At 53.8% G+C, this 21,500-nt stretch overlaps 1 protein-coding gene across 5 annotated transcripts in view; it reads right to left on the bottom strand.

Annotated features, from left to right (window-relative positions):
- Positions 1–21,500, bottom strand: part of KCNN2 (potassium calcium-activated channel subfamily N member 2) — a 319,374-nt gene that overhangs the window by 158,764 nt on the left and 139,110 nt on the right. The window contains exon 1 of one of the 5 annotated variants that reach the window (XM_089334805.1): positions 20,147–20,229. The exons of the other annotated variants lie outside the window; for them this stretch is intronic. The gene's annotated coding sequence lies outside the window, so the exon portion shown is untranslated. Of the gene's footprint in view, positions 1–20,146; positions 20,230–21,500 lie in introns of those variants that run through there. 5 annotated transcript variants of the gene reach the window in all.

Below are 21,500 nucleotides of genomic sequence, written 5' to 3'. Positions count from 1 at the left end.
GAGCCAGTGGATGGAAGATCTCTCTCTTCTCTCTGTCTCCGCCCCCTCTCTGTTGCTCTGCCTTTCAAATAAAGAAACACATCTTTTTAAACAATGACAAGCTGAATGAGAGAGGTGATGGACATTTGAGCCCGCTTCTTTCGGCCACACAAGGAAACAAACCACTGACAGCCGGCCTCTCAGTCCAAGGTCCTTGGTGAACACAGTCCTAGGTGGTCTGGTTCTCTCGTCTCGCCTGGACACCTGTCCTCAGGATCCAACCTGGCTCCTGCCGGCAGCTTGTCCACGTGACTGTGTGTCTCGGTGTCGGATAAAGTCACTCCCCAGAGAAGCTGCTCCATCCAGGGCCTGTGACGCTGCTGTGTTGTTCTGTGAGCATCGGCCCAGGTAGCACTGCAGTGGGTGTGCTGACAGCATACCTCTAATCAATACACACCCCGTTTCACAGTGTACAAATGTGCACAGCTACCTGGATTTCCAGCACTAGGAGTACATATTTAACCTAGGTTGTGCATTTCATCAAAGGCGAACATGCAGTAAAATATTTCATTTTAAAACCTCCTAAGCACTAGAAGGAATGATATAATACGAACATAAATCACAGATAATGAAAACAGCCCCTTCCTAAACATGGCCGTAAGAAACAAAACGGAGGCTTCCTTCCACCTCCCTGGGTGGCACGGGACAAAGATGTTTATTTCAGGAGCATTCCATGGAATGCATTAAACTGTCTTTCTGATACTTCTGTAAAATAAATGTGTGTCCTATATTTGACCAGATATGCAAGAAACACAAGTTACTGGGTGACTTTTACCAGTGAGAATGACGCTTGAATTAACTGCACTCAGTGGTTCTAGAAGTTGAAGGCCCACAACACAACTCGCAAGGCCACAGGAGACCAGAAGGCACTGCACTGGTCTTCCTGATGCAGGGGTGCGTGGGGTCAGTGCAGCGCCGGCTGGAGAAACCCCAGGCCCCCACGCGCTCTCACGGCCAGAGGCCGGGTGGGGTCTTTTCATTCCACTGACTTGGTGGCCCATGCCAGGCAAGGCTGTGGGGAACCAGGATGGTGATGGATGTCTGACCCTGCTGGAGAGAGCAGCGCCAGTGACACACCCAGCGCAAGCCTGGTGCTGTGGACTAAACCCTCCTGGTTTGGGGGCTCTCAGAGCATCAGGTCCGTGTGGTGTGGAACCTGACCACCTTGGAAAGGAGTGCGGTCGAGTGAGGCGCGAGAGGATCCTCCAGCCCCGAGCGGGCCCCGCCTGTCCGCCAGCACCCATGCCGCAGCTGCTGCACTACGCACACTGGCGCTGCCTTTACACGGGAGCTCTTTGGTGGAGAAATTCATGTTCTGGAGAGTCAATCTTGGGCGAGGAAAGCAACCCAAGCCAGAGGTGTGATTCTCGGACAGAAAGGAAAGCGACGTAGAGAGAGAGAGCTACACGCGGAAGGGTAGAAACACGGAACGTGGCTCATCCCCTCCCAATCTCACGGAGAAACCTGAGGGCGCTCCTGCTGCTCGGAGGGAGGATCCGTGCCTTCCCAGGCTCTGGGTCAGCCAACAGTGGGCGCTGCTGGAGGGAAGCTCCCCTCCAGCTCCGCCCCCTCCAGCTCCGTCCTCTCCACACCTGCTGCTCCCCGTTCTGCTTCCCGCCATGCGTGAGACCCTCACCAGCACTGTGATCTTGGACTTCCCTGGGACCACGAGCCAAATGAGCATCTCACCTGTTCTCCAGCATTCTGTCCAAGCGACAGAGAACCCTGTTTGCCAGAGGTTCAGGGGTAGGAGTGGGGCAGGGGGAATAAGAAGGCGATGCAGGGGGCACTATCAGGACAGGCAGACAAGGCAACTCGACACCAGCTGCTGTGGGAAGCACTCTGTGTATTTGTCAAAAGCCAAAAGGCTGTATAGTGGGAAGAGGGAACCCTAACACACATAGGACTTCAGTTAGCAACCATGTATCAGCATCAGTCCATCATTTGAAACAAGTGTTCCACTTCAGTGCCAGATATGAACAGGGAAGCTGGGTGCAGGGGAAACTCTGTACTTGCTGCTCCATTTCTCTGTAGACATGAAACTGCTGTAAAAACTGCTGTAAAGGGGTCAGTGCTGTGGCGCAGTGGGTAAAGCCGCCACCTGCAGCGCCAGCATCCCAGGTGGGCACTGGTTTCAGTCCCAACTGCTCCTCTTCCGATCCAGCTCTCTGCTATAGCCTGGGAACGCAGCAGAAGATGGCCCCAGTCCTTGGGCACCGTACCCATGTGGGAGATCTGGAAGAGGCTCCTGGCTTTGGATCAGCCCAGCTCTGGCCATTGCAGCCATTTGGGAAGTGAACCAGCAGATGGAAGACCTTTCTCTCTTTCCCCCGCCCTCTCTCTGCCTCTCTGTTAACTCCCCCTTTCAAATAAATAAACAAATCTTTGAAATAATAAATAAAAATCTACTTTTAGAAAACTTGTAAAAACAGTCTATTAAGTGTTAAAATAAAGGTTGCAAAAAAATAAAATAAAGGTTGTATGAAGAGGAGGCTCCTACCTCATGCTGTTCATGAGTAAGTCAAATTATGCACGTATCTCACGAACTCTGTGGAAATGCAAGCTACAAGATAAGTCTATTCAGGTGCAGAAAGTCTGAAATTCATGCACATGAGTTCACAGAAAACATGCATTAGGAAAACTCTGCAGCGGCTTCTGAGTGTGAAATCATCCCACTGTCCTCGCCTGCTGTGCCGCCTGTCCTTTCTGGGTGCTGCCTATGCCAGAGTCTTGAATAGTGGAGATAAGGAACTGACCGAAGTGCCCGTGGGCAGATGAATGGATAAAGAAGCATTGAAAGGGTCGGTGCTGTGGCATAGCAGGTAAAGCCACCACCATCAATACGGATGCCTGTTTGGGTACTGGCTGCTCCTTTTCTGACCCAGCTCCCTGCTGATGGCCTGGGAAAGCAGCAGAGGATGGCCCAAGTGCTTGGGCCCCTGCACCCATGTGGGAAACCTGGAAGAAGCTCCTGGCTCCTGGCTTTGGACCAGCCCAGCTCTGGCTGTTGCCGCCATTTGGGGAGTGAACCAGCACATCAGATATATCTCTCCGGCAGAACCCAGACTCAGACAAGAAAAAGCAGTGGAACAGGTGACTGGCTGGTATGTCCAATTCATGTTGGACACGTGTGTGGGAAGACTGCACTGGACTCCTTACAAATGTGCAAGTATCACATTAACCCAACAGTCAAGAATTTTTAAAAACTATGTATGGATTTCATAAATTCTTTTGCACCAAAACGAACTTCTCTTGCTATTCCATTTCCCACGAACTCTGTGCAGTCGCCTCACACAGCTACACAAACACTGCAGAAAGCAGCAAAGGACCTGCGAGCCAGGCGCAGGGACTACACTCCCTGGGCAAAGACTGCTTAATTAAGTAAGAAGTGAGGGGTTCATCAAGGCTGAACAGGTAGTTGCGTGGGTAGGTGAAAAAATAAAATGAAAACCAGATCGCACAAGAAGCCAAGAGCCTGGACCGATGTTCCCAGGAAGCAACTAGTGAGCTCCTCAGGCTGTCTCCCATGAGTGATTCAGCAAGTGTTTTCCCACGTGCCCTGTGCTGTGTGAAATTAACAGGAACGAGAGGTCCTTCACTGTGGAGAAAGGAGGCAGACGCGGAGCGCAGGAAGCCCCCTCTGCGAAGGCAGCTTCGGAGGGCGAGGAAGGTGGGGCAGGCCAGCCCCTCTGCTGCCCTGCAGAAAGCTCGGGGGAGCTCAGGCCCCCACGCACTGTGCTGCAGCCCATCCCACCCACACGCCGGCCCCGCAGCCGTCCTGCTGATCTCCGTCACCGGCAACATTGCTAGGGCTCATGTCTGTGGTGGCTTTCTTCTCTGAGTTTTCTACGTGCACAGCGATGGCTGAAGCTCCCACCCCCAGAATTCCTCCCATCTGGAGGGCTGACTTAGAGCAGGGAGCTCTAATGAACTGCTTTGTCAAGAACGGGAATTAAATAGTCCTTGAAATCTATCAGCTGAAGACTCACAGAGGCGGCCTCGGAGGGCAAGCAGGTTTGCCTCAATTTGAACAAGGGGACGGCATTCAATGCCCCAGCAGAAGGAAAGTGAAAATCGATCTGTTGTCAGAATTTCTGAATGACGCTGCCTAAATATGCAGGAACAGGAAATGGAAAGCCAAATGCACAGAAACAAAGGAAAACAGGCAGCGACGCAGATTCCCGCTTTTCTGTAGGCATCAAAGCAAGATTCTACAGCAGCAGGGCAGCTCATAAACATAACAGCAGTGCCGCAAACGAGGAAAAACACGTTTGCAGCCGAGAATGTGATTAACCAGGCCTGGGGAGATGGCTGACAATGTGCGTTTTCCAGACTTATCATAGATCTTCCGTGGGCTCCCTATGTTATGCTGCTGAGCACATTAACCATGTTACACAGCAATAACATTCAAGGCATGGGTTTGAAAAGCACCGCATAAAATAAATATTGCCTTGAAAACTAGAAGGTTGCTAGGAAATTATGTCAAGTGCAATCCTCTCCAGTTATATCTGATTTTTCCATTTTATATCTTCCTCAATCACCAGGGCTTAACTACTACAGGAATTTACATGAGGACAGCTTACATACCTCTGCAAATATAAATTTCCCAAGGGTTCCGCTCGGTCCTTAGAAGGTCTCGGGCATTAGTGCAAAGGATGTGGGGCAGGGTCAGCCGCTCTGCAAAAGGGCAGCACTTGTGATCTTGACCATATGGGGGCTTGTGCAGGACAAGGGAACACGGAATGAGGCTGGGCCCCTGGGGACGCGGGCATTGTCCCCTTCTGCGTCTCCGGGCTGAGACAAGGCAGCAGAGTCACAGGGGTGAGCCACATCAAGCGACTGGAGTTATTTTAAGAAGCAGCAATTCATTGCACCGGGTGCCAAACTGGGAATGCCTGGACAGCCTGTTCAGAGGGCCAGCAGCAGGAAGCGGGGAGAAGCTACCAGAAGCCCAAGCCAGGGAGCTGAGAGCCAGGGCGGCTCCCTCCTGGGAACAAGCATTTCAGATGCCCCTCACCAGGGGCTGCGGCAGCCAGAGGGGTCCTCTCCTCGGGGCTCCTCGCACCAGTCTTTGCACTCGCTCCACGCACCTGCCTGCTATGGGTCCCTGACTCACTGACACCAAGAGGAGTGGGCACCACGGTAAAGACCCTGTAGCCAGGTCTGGCTGTTCCCCTCTCTGGATCTGAGCGGCTGCTGTGCGGACCGCATCGTCCAGAATCCGGAGCTTTCTCACATCCATCTTCTTGTTAAACTTCCTGGCACCTGTTTATAAATGAGGGGCAGAGGCTCAGAGACATGGTCAACCAGCCCAGCACTGCAGATGAGGTAAGTGGCATGAACTTGAAGATCAAGGGCGCTGGAAGGGAAAGCAGAGGTCCAGCCCCAGCCCCTGCAAAAGGCCTTGTCAGTCCCCACAACCTCCAGGCCGTCCCCGAGGCAGCAGCCTGGTGCTGGGCATTCCACCCAGGAAGCACAGAACACAAGGAAGCCCAAGGAAGAATCCTGCAGGCTGGTGCGAGGTGCACTGTGCGGACAGATGACATGAGGACCATCTACCAAGAGAGCGGCCTGCCCTAAACAGGCAGGGTCAACTTCTTAAGATGACAATTTTGATTCCATCCAACTACAGAGGAAAGACTTTGCCAATAGGCAGGAGCCAAAGGCAGCGCTCACTGGGCGGGATCCGCGTTCACGGTCACGGCTACCCCGCGGCCGCGGTTCTTACTCTGAAGATCAGTCGTGGCTAATAGCATCACCTCAATTTCTGGAATCCCCAGGGTACTTCCATCAGCCACGAGGGAGACGGTCAATCAGGGGGGTGGGATTTACATTTTTACCTCCTGCTCCAGGCACTGAAAGAAGGTTTGGATTAAGTCATCTCAAGCCAACGCCATTATGTTTTTAGGAGGAAACTTACCAATGCCCAGCACTTAAACCAAACAACTACTTGGTGCAGAGACTCTAGGCCACATTAAATAAAGCCCACGTGGGCTGGCTGCTAACAGTGCTCCCTGAGCTGTCACCATCCAGGCATGCAGGAGGCAGGCTCTCCCACCAGGCTTCCCGGCTTCCAGGCCTGTGGGAGGCAGGGAAGGCCCAGGGCAGCCAGAGGGAAGAGCTTTGAGTGACGGGTCTGATACGCTGATGGGCTACGCTGTGCGTTTCCGGGCCCGCTTGCCTTCAGAGAAGGGAAACGTCTTTGCTTTGAAAACATCATGACTCCACAGCTCACGCGACGGACAGGCTCATTTTCACAGAGGTCCACTGCACGCAGCCGCCCGCTCCCAGGTGTGTCTCGCAAACAGGGAGCTGCACGCTGTGATTCAAGAGAGACCTCAGGCGAACAGAGCCACGGCTGCTCCCTCTCTGGTCGTCATTTCCCAGTTTTCTCCGAATGTGGTCATTTCAAGTGAAATGTAATCTTTGAAATATTTTAGTGGGGATCCTGCCCGGTTCCCCTGGAAACTGGGTTTCTAAGAAAACGACACGTTCTAGCAAAGGCTGAGCTGTCCTATGTTTATTGTTAAAGTTACAAACACTGAGTGCATTATCTGATCCCCACTTGCAAGAAAATGACTTGAAATACATCATTTCCGCACTGCAGGGCTGTTCTTGCCCAAAGCAGTCTGGGAAAGGCAGCCTCGGGTTTGGGCTCAGCCCCACGGGGAGTGCTGGCGGGGTGGGGTGGGGGGACGACACCATGGACTCTGTATTAGAGCAGTTCCCCCTCTCCTTCTCCCTACTCTTCCCCCTCTCCCTGTCCTCTCACCCCCGCCTTGTACAAACACAGGAGAGCACAGAGCCCAAGGCCAGGAAGGAGGTGAGAAAACCAGGACTCACACAATAAGCCCTGTACAAGCCCTGCAAGCTTTGCTCTGTGTTCACTGCCTTCCTCGCGCAGGCCCTGGTTCTGTCCAGCGCCCGTTCCCGTGGGGGATCCAGCCTCTGCTGCCCTGGCTCCCACAGGGCACTGTGCCACGCAGGCCACGGGAATCTGAGACTGTCCAAGGCAAGTGCTGGCGAGGTGGGCAGGAGGCCGGAAGGGGGCGGCGCCTGCAGCCTGAGTTTTGGGTGGAGCCAGAGAGGACAGCAGAGTGGTCTCTGCCCTACCGTCACCTCCGGAGGCCAGCTCTCCCTGCCACGTTCAGAGTGGGCTCCGCCTAACCACAAGGCCGTGCTCAACGCCGCACCTGCACCTGCTCCCACTGATTCTCCCTCCGTTCGCTGCACCAGGAGCCACCTGCCCCTCTCTGGTGACTGCTCGAGCCCCTCCCTGTGGCACGCGTGTGTGTGCATGTGCTGTCTCTTCAGTCAGTCCCAGGTCCCAGCTGTCCCTCTGACAAACACGTAAATGCCTTCCTCTCCTGTCCTCGCTACAAAGGATGAATCCGAGTGACCACTGCCCCGGGTTGCCAGCATCTGAGAGGACACGTCCAGGGCTTGGCTTCCCTCACGGTGCGAGCTGGACTGAGCCCGGCCCAGCACTCTGCAGGCTGGCTTCTGACGGGCTTCCGTGTGACTCAGAGCAGAACCTTCCCTGAAATCCAGGATGTCGCGTTCCTGCCCTGCTGCCGTGAGCGCTAACGCTGACAGCGGGACGTGGCCCAGGTGACTGAGCCTCATTATTACGGGCCTCGATTTGAACTTCAAATTGTCATTCACTCTGACACCGACTGTCCCAACGTGGTCTGCATTCGATAAAACTGCTGGACCACAGGAAGCATTTTAAAGCTAATACCCAGGCCCTCAATGGACATAAGCGACTGGGCATCCTCCACATTAAAGGTATTTTCATTTTACTACTGGTCTGACTGTCAATCGGATGGTAAGATTAACTGATTTACTAATTAATTCGGGCGTTAATCAAGCGCTGGAGTTAAACACTGTGGTTTCAGAAGTTTTGAGTCCTAGATTAAGTCAGGCTACACAATGTCCACATCCTTCAGCAGAGCTGAGAGCACACAGCCAGCTCTCCGTGCATCAGTTACTCGGAAAACTCGACTTTCCCTGCAGGCAAGGAGCATCGCGGCATCCGGTGTGGGTTCTACGAATCAGGGCTTGAAACTGAGAAGCTGGGATCTGTCTATTTCTCCACGGAGTCCTCATGCGGCTGCCTGCCCGTCTGTCCGTCCATAAGCCCCAGCGTGAGCTGCAGGCTGTGTGCTCCGTCATTGAGGGTGAACCCCTCTCGGGCATCACAGCGCTGCAGCCCCAGCCCGCACACAGCCACTGCCTCCCACCCCACTCTCTCTTTGGCTGCTTCCCACGCTGTGACGGGGCCGCCACTGCATGCCCCTGCCCCTGTTGTGGGTTCTCCCACACCAGGCTGTGCGGTCACGTTTGCTGTACATGTGTAACCTACATGTCCAGGGCTCTTAATGGCCACGAGGAACTCTGGACACACGCAGGATCAAGCGTCGGCCACGGCAGTGCAGCTGGCGGCCAGCACAGCCCCGGCGCCTGCCCTCCTCTGCTTCACTCCCCAAGTCCATGATCTCAGTCTCCTTTCCTTCTCCTCCAAACCTACATCCACACCTCCCCTCCGCTGGGCTTCCAGGGGCACAGGGATTGGCTGTACCAAGACGTTGCCATGGATTCTGGAGATGGATCCCTTACCAGCCAGGCAGCAATGATATTTAAGGCTCATGGTGAACGAGGTGTGGGAACCCCAGCACGCAGCAGCTTTGCAACATTCTCAGCTGGGCTGAACTGAAGAGCGGCAGGCTCTGGGTAAAGCTCGATGGGGGACAGGGTTCCCTCCCTGGGAGGAAACAGCTGCACAACAAAGGGTCTGCTCTATCTACATCTGTCTGTCTGTCTGTCTGTCTATCTATCTACCTACCTATCATCTACCTATCTACACATCTACGCACCTACTCACCCATTCATCCGTCTATTTATCAGGTAGCTATCATCCATCCATCCACCTTTCATCTATCTATACCTATGTACCTATCATCTGTCATCTATCTGCTGTCATCTATCTCTCTATCATCTACCTACCTACCTACACATCTATCCACCTACTTACCCATTCATCCAACCATCTATCTATCATGTAGCTAACTATCATCCATCATCCACCTATCATCCATCTATCTACCTAAACACTATCTACCTACCTACCCATCCACTCATCTATCCATCCACCTGCCTATCATCTGTGCATGTATCTAATTACCATCTCTCTACCTACTACCCACCTACGTATCTATCTCTCTACCTGCCTATCAACCTATCATCTGTCCATCTGCCTGTCCATCTGCCCATGGAGATGTGCATTTTATCAGGAGTGGGTAGGATGGATTTACAAAGAGTTAGGGCTGGAGCAGGGGGAGGAAGAGAGGGGAGCACAAAGGGGCACAGAGTCGATGTCGCCGTGGGGATCCGGTCCTGATGCGCTGGTGGGATGGCCGCTTGAAACCGCGCCTCCACAGGCCAGAGCTAAACGAGGCGCAGATGCTGAAAGTGCCTGGGCAGGGCCCTGGGGCTGGACGGCTTCAGGAGGCAGGAGCACCAGGACTCACTCCCCAGCTGTGCTTCCACAGGTCCTAGACAATGAGCCTTCCATCTCCACCAGCAGGCTGCACTGGTCCTGGGAACTGAGGGGGCACTACTTCCCACAGGGCAGAATTCCCGCTCCGAGAGACTGGGCTTCACGGTGTCAACAATGATGTTCTTCCAGAACGGCACCTGCCGTGGAGACGCAAGGCGGACCTGACTATCATACAGGGCACTGAGTCCAGACCACACGGCCATCAGAGCCACAGGACCCGGCATTATCAGGAGACACGGAAAGAAACAGAGTTTCAGAATCTGACAGCCAGTCCCGGTCACAGCAGGGGAGAGGGGTGTGGAGCACTTCAGCAGCTGCCCTGCAGTGAGCAGGTGGCTATTCCCCACCCACACGGGGCACTGGCAGGGGCACCACAGGACACGGGGCTCTGGTGCCCCGAGAGCACAGGATCCCTTGAGGACTTGGCCCACTGATAACCTCATGAAGCCCTTCGCATGCGGACACCAAGACCAGAGCCTTCCACTGCCCGATGGGTGACAAGCTCCCGGGCCCTGGCTCTGGCCAGTCCACCCACTGCCCAAGTCACTGGAAGCCTGCACAGCAGATCCCCGCCATTCTCTCCACACTGGTCCCGCACAGCCCAGGGCCCACTCACGATGCTGACCAGGCCCGAGACTGACGCCGTCTGTGAGCTCACCCACCGGCACCCAGCGAGGCATCTCCTGTGTGTACGGAGGTCGTGCACACTCTGATTTCCCAGGGCTGAGTCTGAGTCCCAGCCCTGGGGAGGGCACGGCCCCAGGGCCCTAACAGACTTGTCCCTTCCTCACAGGCTCCCAGGGTGCCCCTCAGAGTTCTGCACAGTCTTCCCAGGCACCCCCCTCTACAGGGGAATCCCTGATGTGTATCTTCCCTTGGCTAACGACTGTGGGTGCCATCCCACAACTAGCCCCTGACGCCAGCTCATGGAAATTCCAGGTTCTGCTACTTTGGTGACTTCTTTAGGGCTGCAGTGGCCAAATGGTTGGGACGTCCGCCCCAGGCAAAGACCGAGTGCTGCACCTCACAAGTTCTCCACTGAAAAGCACACACTGGCTCTCCTGGGATCTGAGGGTAGCCCACACACTGCTTGGGAAAGCTCTCTGATATCTCCATCCAGAGACTTGAAAAGCCGTCATTTGCGGAGAGGCCCACAGGACAAAGGGTTTTGCCTCAGGCCCAGGACGTGAAGAAGTTGCCTGCTCTCCGGGTGGAGCTCCCAGCTGACATACGGGTGTGATGAGGAATCCCGGACCCCCCAGAGACTCCAGCATTCCCTGGGACTCCAGGCAAGGCTGTGAATTCCAAGGCAGAGGACCACTTGGCCACCTGAGAAACACCTTCAGCCATGCTGTGTGGCCCTAGCTAAGACGAAGGACTTGGCTACGGGCCACAAAGAGAGAGTATGGCCAAGGTTCGCACCAGGAGCTGGGTGTGGGAAGACTCACCAATCCCAAGAATGGAGGAGCTCGGCAGCCGTCTCCTCTACTGCAGAAATGCTAACTTCAAGGTTAAGTCTGAGCGGGTCCCATAGGCCTAAAGCATTGCTTGGAAGGACGGCACAGACGCCACGGCACCCAGCTCCGTTGCCTGGGCTCCCCTCCAACACCTTCCACCCTGGCCTCTCGAGCAGCTCCCTACAACCAGTCGCTGCAGGAGGAGCCACGCACAGGGCTGTGATCAGCACACCTGGCTGTCCATCTTTCAAGTGAAACACACGGCCGCCCTGCGTGTGGTTATGCAAGGTCTCCTAGGCAACGGAGGATGGTTTTTCAGCTGCTCGGGGGCCCAACACAGACACTACTGGAGAACTGGAGACAAATTCCGGGGAGGACATGGATGTGGATGGACCTACAGTCATGGAAACAGTGATGGATTCCCCTTCCTGTGGACATCCAGCACAGAGCCCTCCATGGAGGAGTGGCACTCCACTAGGGAGAGTCCAGGATGGCCTGCACAGCTCTCCTCTGACTCCCCAGTGCCGGAGTGAAACAATCATGGTGGGCACAGCTGGAGGCTACTCCCGGGCCAACCTCGGGCTTCCCGTCCCCAGGACTTCTCCTGGCATGCCCATGTGTCAGCAGCCCGGGGCAGGAACCAAGTCTGATGCCATGCCTTTCCTCAGAGACTCACCTGGCACCCGGTGATGCGCCCGGTGCATCGGACGCCTCTACCTTGGGTGCCCCTCCTCTCTAGTACCAGTCCTGGCGCCTGCTCCAGGTAACAGCCTGCCGCCCCTGCCCCCACGTTGACACTGGTGCTACCAACTGAGACTCACAAGGCCCTCTGGTCCAACACGTGGGATCCCACCCAGCACTGCCTGGACCAGGAAAACCGCTTCCGAGTCGTGCTGGGCTGACAGGGTGTGACCAGGATCCACTGGCCTCGGAATTCCCCTCGCCGCCCAGGAGGAGCCGGCCAGACGGGTGCTGGGCCGGCCCGCTGAAGACGCAGCGCCGAGAGCTCGGGAAGCGCACCCGGCGGGGCGGGGCACACCCTCTGGGGGGCTCCACAAGCTCACGGGAGACGGGATTAAAGCAAAGATTCCTAAGCTGAGTAAGATTCCTTTACTCAGGCACACGACGAATTTGAAGCACAGGCTTAGTTTCTTAGAGGCCATGTTTTCCTGAATTTCTGACATCCCCCTGCATATGTTCCGTCAGTGGATAAGTGGAGCCAGGACCCCAGTGTCCACAATGCACAAACCCACAACCCAAGGGCTTGCCTTCCCCACTGTCATGGGTGTGGCCTGGCGTCCCAGTCCCCAGGAAGGTAAGGGGAGTGAGCTCCCCAGTGGCCATGGTGAGGACGCACTGAACTCCAAGTTACCATGGACACCTTGTCACTGTAGGTCCCTAGCACCAGTGGGCCGGTGGCCAGGAAAGGAGGACCCTGCATGGGGGTAACGCTCCCTGCTCACCCTTGGACATGGGGTCGCTGCCGCACAGGGAGGGCAGCGGGGGACACGTGGGACCGACAACAGTCAGCGGGGGTCCTGCGAACCGCCAACAGCAGCAGCCACAGCCTGGCCGCGAGGAGCCCATCAGCGGCTGAGAGACCGTGGAAGCACGGGTTCATGCCATGCAGCCAGAAACTGAGCTGAGACTTCTGGTCGACTCCAGGTTCTGACCCTCTTTTGCTATCCCTTTACAACCCACCTGCTGGGAAGAGAGTTCACAGAGAGCTGGCCCCTCCTTCCCCGCTCCCCACCTCCAGGGGCAAAGCCTTGCTGGCCGTGGCCATACACGACCTTGCGACTTCTCCCCCTGAACATCACAGGGCGCTCCATCCTCGCCGCTCTGACCTCTTCAGGACACTGGCTGTCCTCACAGCTCCCGCTCACTGCTCCTTGCAATCGTCTCCAAACCTCCCAGCAGCCACGTTTTCGCCATGATGTCGCCTCCTTCTCTAGGGCCCTACATGGAATCAATCCCCTGTTTCTGCTGGATTGCCAATCTCCCTCTCTAAAATGTTTGGTCCTGCCAACTTACACTGCAATCCTAGCTAGGTTAGTTTTTAAGGATTTGTTTATTTGAAATGCAGAGTTACACAGGGCAGCAGTGGGGCAGGGGTGAGCAATGATCTTCCATCGTCAGTTCATTCCTCAAATGGTCACAAGAGCTGGGGCTGGGCTAGGCTAGGCCAGGCCAGGCCAGAGCCAGGAGCTCCATCCATTTTCCCCATGTAGGTGGCAGGGGCCTAAGCACCCGGGCCATCTTCCACTGCCCTCCTTGGTGCACTGGCAGGGAGCTGATCAGAAGTGGAGCAGGTGGGCATGGACTTGTGCCCACAAGGGGTGCCTGTGTCGCTGGTGGTGGCTTAACCAGAACGCAGGCCCCTTGGTTAGATTATTACAGTCTTCAAAAATTCATGGAAAATTCGTAGTACAAAAAAACCTATGGATGGACTTCAATTTTTTTAAACCAAACAAACTTGTCTTTTATTTGCTTTTTTTCCAAAAACTTTTGAAGTATCCTCATATTTCTTATTGAATCTATTCCAGTGGATTTTTAGGGGCCTTCCTGACACTGGAAACAGGATTATAAAATTGATCTTTTTAAAGCACAATCCAAAAATGCTGTTGTCATTCTTTCTTCCAGTGGCCAGTGGCTCCCTCCCAGTGGTCAGGGTCAAGCTCTTGGGACAACTCTCAAGCTATGGCTCCTGCCTGCCTCTGTCAGCCTGTTCTACCCGCGTCCCCTCATCAACTGACTGCAACACAGCTGTAGGCTGTGTGTCAGCGTGGAAAGCACAGGGCACGGAAACCCAGCCAATCTGCGCTCCGCCAAGGGCAGTGAGGGCCAAATCCTTACCTTCTACGGGATACTCACTCTTTCTCAACTGAAAAACAGCACAGTTAATGCGACCCCGGAACCCTGGGTGGGCCAGTGTTGTGGTGCAGTGGGTTAAGCCTCCTCCCGGGGTGCTGGCTCCCATATCAGAGCACCGGTTCTGCTCCAGGCTACAACCCTTCCAACACAACTCCCTACTAATGTGCCTGGGGAGGCAGTAGAAGGTGGTTCAAGTACTTGGGCAGCTGCCACCAATGTGGGGTTCTAGGTTAGACCTGGCTGTTGATGCCATTGGGGGGTGAACCAGCAGATGGAAGATCTCTCTCTCTCCCCCTGACTTTTAAATAAATAAATAAATCTTCTTTTAAAGCCTTCCTAAAAGGGTGAATAAGATATGCCAGAGGTCTGGCACTGTGGTGTAGCAGGCTAAGCCTCCATCTGCAGTGCTGGCAACCCATGTGGACGCTGCTCCCCTTCCAATCCAGCCCCCTGCTGACGGCCTGGGAAAGCAGTAGAAGGTGACCCAAGTGCTTGGGTCCCTGACCCTCATGAGGGACCTGGAAGAATCTCCTGGCCCCTGGCTTTGGATCAGCCCAGCTCCAGCCACATTAGGGGAGTGAACCAGCAGATAGAAGATGTTTCTCTCTGTTTCTTCCTCTCTCTGTAACTCTACCTCTCAAATAAATAGATAAATCTTAAAAAAAAAAAAAAAAAAAAAAAAAAAGATACGCCAAGTCCCCTGCCGAGTATCAATGCCCAGCAGGAGAGAGACAAATGCTGCTTTGCCCATCTTCTCCCTCTATATACATGGAAACTTCATGGAGTTCACAGACAACTATCACCAACATGTGTTTTCATTACTTTTAGTGTTTTCTAATATTCATTGTATTTAAGTATTTTTAGTGAAAAAACTTTCAAAGACTCCTTGAACACATGAATTTCAAAGTTTCTACACCAAGTGTTTGTCCCAAGATATCCAGGAAACAGGCCAATTCTCCCAGAGTCCCCTTGCCCACAGGCCAGTGTGCCCAACTGAACTGGATTTGGGTGAACGGGTTTCCGGAACCGGCAGAACCCAAGCTATGGCTCTGCTTTCCAGGGCTGTGCCCTACTGGGCGGCCTCTCCCTGCGGCCTCGCCCGCCCTCTGTCCAGAAGTCTCCTCTCTCACAGGGCAGCGTCCACAGGATTCGCTAAGCACCCTCTCCCTCTGCGGGCAGCCAGGGTCGCCCCTCAAGTGCAGGGCAGCGCACCCTGGAGCTTCGCCTTCCCGTGCCCCCTGGGATTCCTGAGAGCCTCAGAGACCCCTCGCTGTAAGTCCAGGCTTGGGACCAACGTGTCTGCAGCGCCCTCACCAGGGTGCTTTGCTGCACACGGAACTCTGGGACACAGGTGTGCAAGCATGGCGCCCGGGGAACGCCTCTGTGATCTGCCCCTCTCTCAGAGGCAAAGCAGAAAATTTTGCCCACGTCCTGTCACTGATTTTGTCTCCCCTCCCTGTGTCTTTGTGAGCGTCTCCTAAGCACTGACACCCGTCACCGTCACCCTGCAATGCTGCAGCTATGAGCCCAGCTCCCTCCCGCAGGGAGACTCCCGAGATTCTAGCCCCATTTTCTCATCGGCCCATCCCAGCCTGTGTCTCAGAGTGCCATGAGCGTAAAGGGTTCCAAATAACATTTCTGGAATGAACAAATGTTCATTGTGTTCTGCTAGATACAGCAGGTGTTAAAGAATTATACACAGACCTCACTCAAGTGATTCACCTGCTCAGTGGAGACCTCAGTTACTTAGGAAGGAACTGTCAGTAACTAAGCGAGGTTGCAAGGTCAGGCACCAGTGCAAGTTCAAGGCACAGTTGGGGAGAATTTTCAACACTTGGCTTGAAAACCAAGAGCCAGGCCTGTAGGAAGCGGTCACAATGTTTGGGCAGAAACAAAACATCAGGAAGAGTTCACTGTGACATCAGAGGGGGAAGACCCCCTGACTGCGCAGATGGTGGAGGGTGGAGTCCCAGGGCGGGGAGGACAAGGAGTCCGAGCTCTGGACGAGCAGGCCCAGGCTTTCCAGGAGGCAGCCGAGGGGTGGCCTCCCCCGGGGCCTGCGTATCGACCACCTTGAGCGGGGGGTGGGGGTGGGGGCTGGCTGAGAACAAACCTGAAGACGAGCTGAGGCAGAAACAGGACACGGGGCCTCCCGACGGCAGCTCTGGGTGGGCGGGCACAGGGTCAGCTGTGCATGAGGAAAGAGGACTTCCTGTGCCCCCAGATTTAACCCAAACCCAGCGGGAGGGGCAGAGGAGCCAGGGAAGGGAGAGGCAGAGGAGCCAGGGAAGGGAGGGGCGTCCAGGACCGGGCCCACGGAAACGGGGAGTGTCGGACGCAGAGACCGCGTGTGTCCTCTGCGTCCTCTGTACCAGCCGGGACGAGGACCAGGCCGCCTCCCTAAGCTCAGGAGGGGTGTCCAGGACTGGGCCCACGGAAACGGGGAGTGTCGGACTCAGAGACCGCATGTGTCCTCTGTGCCAGCCAGGACCAGGACCAGGCCGCCTCCCTCAGCTCAGGAGGGGCGTCCAGGACTGGGCCCACGGAAACGGGAGTGTCGGATGCAGACCGCGCGTGTCCTCTGCACCAGCCAGGACCAGGACCAGGCCGCCTCCCTCAGCTCAGGAGTGGATGCAGGAGGCAGCCGAGGCCAGCGCCCAAGTGTAGTCCTGAAGGGCGCTCTCCCGGCCACGCTGGATTGGCCCGGGGAGGATCATGTGACCCATGCAGGGGTCTCCAGTGCCAAAGTCCCAGCCTAGGGTTACACGGATCAGATGCGCTTGGCTGCCTACACCAGCAACTCCCCAAGAAACACCGGGTGAGCCTGACTGAAGTCCATGCCGACACGGGTCTTCCAGGAGCAACAGAGAACTACAGATTATGACAGAAACTCTGCGTGGACTTCAAGATCTGCCGGCACTGGGGTGAACGCACCTTTTCATCCCGTGTTCCATTATCTTTCAACAGTTCTCTCACGTATTGCCGTATTTTAATGCCGAAATATGAAACGGTCCCCCCGAAATTTCAGAGCAGTGCTCCCGCGTGCTCCCGAGCCTCCAGTGGCCAGCTTTGCGGCAGCCGCCCAGGCTGTTAATAGTCTGGCCCCTTCTGCTCCGGCTCCTGCCTCCTCCCCTCACCGCTTCATGGTCCCCTCAGGAATGGGCCTGGGCCAGATGGCCTTCAGCCCAATTTCCTGTAAATATCCATTTTTAATGAAAATAATTAAAAATACTAATTTGCTGTAACCAAGGCCATTTCTACAGAGACCTCTTGGTGCTTCACAAATACTAATTAAGCCTAAGACATGCAAGTTTCTTTTTTGACCAAATGCTTCAGGGTTTGTCCCCAAAGCTGTTTGCAACGGTTCGTGGACATCAGCACCAGAGGCAGGAGCGGCAGCCTCTGGCTTCCATCAGGACGGTCCCGGACCCTGGATGAAGGCAGCCTGTGTGACCTCCCTCAGGGCCATCGTGCCATCGGGAGGGGTTGCCGCTTGCTAAGGCTCTTTTCCAGCTCAGAGATGGCTTGTGGCGGGGGCCACGCAGGCTGGCCCGTTCTCCCACCTTTGGCTCCAGAGAAAATGATGGGCCCAGCAGCTGAGAGCAGAGTTTTGCAAATGGAAGGGCAAACTCATTAACGAGGTTTTTAACCCAGGGTCCCCAGAGGGTCTGGACAGAGGATTCAGTATGAATCCTCTGTGAGCTTGGAAGGCAGAAACCGGCATCTTTATTTTCACCAAATTTGGCAATTCCGCTAACTACAAATGCCACAGTGGTAGCAGCAGTGCTTATGACCACTGCCAACAGCAATCAGAGATTTTCCTGGCACCTCAGGACCCATTGCCATCCTGAAATACTGTCCATGCATGCTGCTGCTCTGTGGTTTTGGGGGCTTTTTCCTGATTTCATCAACTGGCCCACAAGATTAATCTCTCATACATTAAAATATTCTATAACTATTTCAGTGTTTTCCCTCACAGTCCTTTATGAAGGAAAATGGAACATTTTCCCAGGATAGACCATCACGTGAGAAACAAAGTGTCCACAAATTTAAAGAGACTTCAACCAAACAAAGTGTCTTCTTCAATGGCAACAGGGCGAAGCTTAATCAGTAACAGGACAACTAGAACATTCACAAGCATCCGGGAATTAAGCCACATGTTCTCAATCAGAAAAGCAGTCACAACGGAAACGGGAAGATGCTCAGAGAAAAATGAAAGTGAGGCTGCAGCACTGGCAGACCCGCCGGGATGCAGCAAACGCAGCTGTAACTGCCAATATTAACAAGACAGGCATCGCACGTTACTAACTCAAAGTCATCCCGCACGGAACTATAGAAGAGCAAACTAGGGCCAACAGGAGCAGGAGCAAAGAAGCAATAAAGATCTGAATGGAGACAGAACAATGAATGGAAACACAATCCCTGCCACCACAAGTTAGTCTCTGAAAAGATCAACAAACTGAGAAACCTAAGAAAAACTGGGAAAAGATGCAGACAACTAAGATCACAGGAAGGCGGGGCATCGCCTTCCAGAAATAAACCACCCGTAAACAACTGTGCGCCAACAAGTTATGTAACCTAGGAAGCACAGAATTCCTACAACGCACACTTGGCAAAACTGATTCAAGAAGAAAAAAAAAAAATGGGAACACGCCTATAATAAGAAATCTAATCAAAGATTGAATTAAAAAACTCACACGGAAAAGTCCGGCACCAGACTTCACTGGTGAATTCTGCCAACCACACGAACACAGAACAGTGTCAGCCTTCCTCAAACTGCCCCAAAGGAACGGGCTGGGAAGGGGCGTCTTCCACCTCATTTCTGAGGCTGTTATTACCCTGATGCCACAGCCAGACAGGGATACCACGAGTGAACAACCACAAGCCAAATCCCTTCTGAATCACAAGCAAATTCGGCAAAGTTGCAGGATATAAGGTCAGCACACTATGCGGTTATATTTTATACACCTGCCACAAATAATCCAAAAAGTAAACCAGGAAAATAACTCATCCACAGTAGCATACAAAAGAATCAAATAATCAGAATAAATTTAACTAAGGACCAACACTTACACACTGAAAACTCTGAGACGATGCTGAAGGAAATTTTAAAAGACCCAACCAACCAAATGGGCAGACACTCTGTGTTTACGGTTTTGCCAGGATGGGAATTCTCCCCAGGGCGAGCGACCAGCAGAGCCAGTGCAATCTTCTCACACTCCGCCTGATTCGTACGCTCCTATGGAATCGCAAGCCTAACCAACAGCACTGGAGAACCCACACTCATGACGACAAGACTTACGACAAAAGTACGGGAATCAAAACAGCATGGTACTGGCATGAGGATAAACACACAGACGAGTGAAACAGAACTGAGGCCAGAAGTTAGCCCACGCCTCCACGGCTACCTGATTTCCGACAAAGCTGCCGAGTCTGTGCCAAGGGGAAGAGCAGTCTTTACAAAGCACAGTGCTCAGATACCACATGTCCACGTGCAAGGGGCCAAGCCTGACCCTTCCCTCTGCACACGCAAATTCGAAGTCAAAGGAACCTAGGTAAGGAGCTAGAGCCACAAACGTTTATGAAAGCGTTTGTAGCATCAAAAAACACTATCTATTGCCAAGAAATTGAGAGACAATGCACAGGATGGGAACAAATATTTGTAAGTCACTTATCTGACAAGGTTTGGACACTAGAAAATAAAGCGTACTTACAACTCGGTAACAAAGAGAAAAACAACCCAATTAAAAATGAACACAGGTCTCAAGCAGATATTTCTTCAAAGAAAATATAAAAACGGGGGCTGGCATTTGGCTCGGCAGTTGCGGCACCCTTGGGACGGCCACACCCCGGTATCAGAGCCCTTGGCTGAGTCCTCCCTTGACCCGTAATTCAGCTGCCTACTAATGAGCACCCTGCCAGGCAGCAGTGACGGCTCAGGCAGAAACATCCCAGTGACCAGTGCATGGTGGCACCTACACATGGAGGAATGTTATCCAGCCATGAAAGGACTGAGTACTGAATAGTGAAGGCAAAAGTAACAGAAGCCAGGCACGAAAGGCCCTGTGTTGTGCGACATCTTTTGTGTGAAACACCCAAATCCACAGAGAAAGAAAACAGACTGGGGGCCGGGCGGGGCAGGGCCGTGGGGAGCAGGGGCATTCACGGTGGCTTCCCCCCTCCGCCTGTGGCTCTCCCAGCTTCCCACCCTGTGCACCCTCTGCACGTGCCGTGGCTGTGCCCATTCCTGACGCCGAGAACACCTCTGATTGGCTGCTCACCAACTGCTGGACCAGGGAACATTCCAGAACTACTTGTTCCTTCAGAAAACAGAGACAAGGAGAGCACCACTCAGCATCAGCCTTGTTCTCCTATTTCCAACCGCTTGGCAGACACTCCAATTAACCATTTCTTCCTGAATCACCTTCTATCACTGCGTGGCAGGTTTATCTACACACGTTTCATCCAATTTCATCTAAGCACCAGAAATGCACTTTATCAACACACTAAAATCTCACTTTCATCTTTATCTCACTCTTTTTTTTCCATTTAAATTTTTTTTTACTTTTGAATACTTTAAAATCTCAAAACTGTGAGGTACTGAATCAGGATAACTTCCTACCACCCTCACAAGGATCAGCTCGTGGATCTGCTGCTGAATTCCCATCTCCCAGGCTGGGGGAGCCAGGCCCCGTGGCATGCACGCACAGAGATGACGTCGCCTGGTCGTCAGTGCATCTCGTCACTGTCACTCTCCCCCACTGGTCACCGCCCTGATTTTAGGTTGGAGCAACACCAAGCCCCAGCACACCCCCTGCAGACGACTCTCGTTCTTTGCTCGGTGCCTCTGGTCGCGTTTTCTCCCCGGCTGGGATAACGCAGGTCTTCCTGCTGACAACCTCATCTTCCCTGGCTGCCATAGAGAAACCCCACATGCTGGGCGGCTCCGACAGCAGAATCCCATTTTCTCGGTGTCCTGGAGGTCACAGGCTCAGACCGTGGCGCTGCCAGTACGGCTCCTGGTGAAGGCTCTCTTCCCACCCTGTAGAAAGCCACCTCTGCCTGCGTCCTCATACAGCCTCTCCCCTGTGCAGCCACTCAGGACACAGAGAGACAGAGGACCAGCACCCTCTGGAGTCTCCTCTTACAGAGACATAAATCCTATTGGGTCAGGGACCCCATCCTTAGGACCTCACTTAATCCCAATTACTTCCTTAATGGCCCTATCTCCAAATAGAGTCACACTGGCAATAAGTCTTCAACACATGAATTTTGGGGACAACTCAATCCCCAACCTCCCTCCAACCAGCTCCTGCATCCTGTTGCTGTGGCAAACAGCCTACGCAGTGACGCTCTGTCGTGTACACGACAGTGGTCACGAAGGATGAGAAAGGAGCCAAAATTCCCATGGCCTAGAGATACCAGGTCCATCAGAAGACCATGGGGTGAGGCATCACTCGTGGGTGTGTGGTGCACTTATGTAGGTGCACAGCACACACAACTGTGTAAAGAACATAACACTTGGTGATAAACACCCATTACTAGACTATGTATTTACCACAACGTATTTT

This window comes from Oryctolagus cuniculus, chromosome 6, assembly GCF_051225735.1.
Source record: "Oryctolagus cuniculus isolate XC-2025 breed Fujian yellow rabbit chromosome 6, ASM5122573v1, whole genome shotgun sequence".
NCBI lineage: Eukaryota > Metazoa > Chordata > Mammalia > Lagomorpha > Leporidae > Oryctolagus > Oryctolagus cuniculus.
The sequence above is the reverse complement of the archived record's forward strand: the minus strand, read 5'-3'. Positions and strand labels throughout refer to the sequence as shown.